Below are 3,539 nucleotides of genomic sequence, written 5' to 3'. Positions count from 1 at the left end.
ACTGTTTCGAAAAACCACTTGCTGGCACTTTTAATTTAATGATTCCATACGCTTTATTTATCTAACTCGAGGGAAATTAACTAGTGCAACAGTTGCAAGTACAAAGGTGTGAGACTAAAACGTAATAGGTAATACAGGGTTTAGAGTAATACTAAGCAACATAAATATACCCAAACATAAATAAAAATAAAATAAGGCTACATAAAAATAAATCAAACAATTAACTAATGACAACAAAATGCAAGCACTACAGGTTTAAAACATCAATACAAAAAAACTCTCCGTTGTTCATGCTGTAATACTGGCACTTTATTTAAACTTTATCAAGGCTTGATTAAGCCTACCAGTTTGCTGTTTCAATAAATTAAATCTGATATAACAAACTCCACATCCCGAATTTCTCACCAACATCTTTGATTCATTTTGTCCAGCATTGCAGTGCGTAAGACTCTCTGTCCAGTCTCAGCAGCCATAAGTAAAATTGTGGTCATTTCAGTTTTTCAGTTCAGTTAATTCATCCAAGTCAATGGAACATCACATAGATGATCACCACAAAATCCACTGTCACTTTAAAATCTTTCAGGAAAATGATGTAAGTGTATCGAATCGTATCGTGAGATTAGTGTATCGCTACAGCCCTACTTATGACATATTTTCAGTAGAACACTTCCCCATTCGTGACTGTCAACACCTTTTGAAAAGCTACTAAGTGTGAGAAAAAGTTGATTTGTGAAAGTTGTGATTGGCGGTGTCACTACAACATGAGAAGGAAGTGAAGAGACAGGTGTAAATGATAACATGAATGAAGGCTGCCACGCTGTCAGGCCTCTCTGGGACACTTGAATGGAGCAGAGTCATCATTAATGTTATTAGTAACACCTGTGCTTTCCCCAACTGTCTCTCTCCACCAACTATATCCTCAATGTATCGTACAGTTGATAGGTATTACACCACCACCACTCAGTTGTCAGTGAAAGGGTTTAATTAGTGTCTCTTTAAATATCCCTCCCCTCCCCTCGGATGCATTCCTCTACAAACCTCCGCCTGAACACTGCTGTTGAACGTGAACGTAATAGTCCTTGCCTCATTTTCGTAAAAGCTTTAAAACCGGGCTTGCCGAATTGCCCTATTTGGTCCTCCGCTGACATCCTAACTTCCTCTGCTCACCGCTTCCTTCCTGTCCCTGCTGGGTCTGCTCACCAGACCCTCAAGCTAATTGGCTCGTGTCTTCATCTCTGCAGATGTCCCACGTCAGCCCGAGCTCGCCTTCCAACCTCCAGCCTCAGCACTCTGCAGAAGTTTTGGTCAGAGGGCGACCTTTTACATTCCTCTAAAGCCTCACAGAAGTGGCCCCTGCCAAGCCCCCCACCCGCTATAAATAATCTCAGCCCAGTTCCCATGGCCCCCACCGAGGTCCCAGCTCTCGGCTAGCAATGCACGAAATGCTGTGCCGACACCAGAAAGAGCTCCACCCCGTTCTACCAGCCCAGGGATGATTAGTTCTCTGGTAGGAAGGGGGGCAGGTGTTGAGGTCGAGTTATCAAAGCAGTCTGAGCACCATGGATTCTCTCTGCATACTGTATATAATATAATATCTGTGTTGTTCTCCAGCTGTTTGCTGTTTGAGAGACTTGAATTATCCTTCCAAGAGTCTCCTAGTGCTGACAATCAGTAAATGTGTTGTGGAGCGGATTGCACGGTTTGTTATCACGCTTAAATTTACATCTCTAGTGCGGCTGCTGTCATTTTTTTGGCGCACTCGGGTTCTGTGTTCACACTGCAGAATAACAGTATGTGCAGCATCCATCCTTAACCTCTAACCCCCACGGGACAACTCTTAAACTCCTCCAGTTTTTCAATCTGTGGTTTACAGTGCAGTCATATCCAATTCTTCTGGGATCCGCCTGTTGAAAATGTGCTTATAGTTTGGCATATGTGTGTGTCTTTGGATATGTTTCATGGTTTAGCGGTTTATTAGTCTTATTCACGCCTATTTGTGGTGAGATGTCGAAGAGGTGACACATTATTTCCATTGCAGCAGCTGTGGAGCTTAATAAAGGAAAAAGCTTCATAAAATGTCAGCCGTAAATGCCAGAGGTTTTTTTTTCTGTGTACCAGTCCAAGAAAATGAATCCTGAAGACATGCTGCGTGCTGTCAGTGACTTTCTCCAAATTCTCTGAAGAGCAATATGCAGTGCCTTGTGGAGTTTTCTCCCCATATATTGTGTGTCCCGGTGAATCTCAATACAGCACAGACTGATGTTCGTTAGGATGGACAGTAGCCTGGGCCGAGAGCCAAGATGCCTCGATCTAATCTTTGTGCTTCTGGGAACAGTCATAGAGTTTACTCTGGCTGCAGGCACAGCTACACATCAGGCAGAGAACAAATGAAGACCTCGTTGATATCACAACAGCTACATCTACAGAAATTACCAGCGGATTGTAGGATTTACCTTTACTCGGGCCTCACATAGTGTTTTGCACGTTACATTTTCACCAATATAATTATTCAACATCATATCCAACATCCATCAGCAGTAGCAGATCACTGACATCGCCTTCAGCCTTTTAGTTATTTCTGGTACTTAACATTTAAATTTTACATGAGTTTGACATCTGATGGGGTACATGGGTGCTGAAGTCTGTGTATGAACATGCTCGCACATGCCTGAGTCCGCGTATATGTGCTAATGCATACAGATGACAGTTCTGCTTGTCCTAAACCAGCGTGGTCCTCAGCTGCAGCACCCTCCACTCCCCTTAAAAAAACACTTCCAGATGCTCCCATCAGGCAGCAGGACAGCGGGAGGAAATGCCAGGCAAGCCAAAAGGAAGAGCAGGAGAGATGGTGGAGATCTTCTTCAGGACGAGGGATGTAGTAAAGGATGGTTAACGTCCCCGAGGAGCATAAAACCTCTATCTTCATCCAGCCTGCCAGTGGAAATGAGCTCCTTATCTTTAGGATATGACCCAAAACAACTGCATGGGAATGTGAAAAGTGTGAGCAGTGATGAAAAGCATGAAAGTTGACTGACTGCTGTAAAAACTCGAATGACAACAGATGAGAGAGCTCACAGCGATGCAGTCAGGGAGAGCTCCTAACCAGATCTCATTTTGTTTAAGAAGCAGCCTCACTAACACCCAGCCTGCCCACATCTGAAAGACACAATGGAAAGTAAAGAAAAAGGAATGTAAACATGTATTGTGAGACAGTTAAATCACCATACAAATATGAAAAGATTCAAATGGAAAAGGAATTGTGATATCAATCTTGGTATCAAGGCATCAGCTTCACTTCACAAAAGGAAGTATGCATTGTTTTGCAGAGTTTATACTATTAGAAATACTAAAAGGATTCTATAAGCTGAAGAAACATAAGAGAAAATATATTTTGTAGATTTTTGTCTGAGAAAGAAAGGAATCTTTTTCAGCCGTAATTTGTCTTAAATCTCATTTTGTTGAAAAAAAACTATGAAAAAAAATCGTATCATGAACTGAATCGAATCGTGAGTTGAGTATGTTGTTACGTTTCTAAAAGA

This window comes from Morone saxatilis, unplaced genomic scaffold (genome assembly GCF_004916995.1).
Source record: "Morone saxatilis isolate NCDOM2014 unplaced genomic scaffold, NCSU_SB_2.0 Contig8, whole genome shotgun sequence".
In the NCBI taxonomy this organism is placed as follows: Eukaryota; Metazoa; Chordata; class Actinopteri; family Moronidae; genus Morone; species Morone saxatilis.
This window is presented reverse-complemented; position numbering follows the sequence as displayed.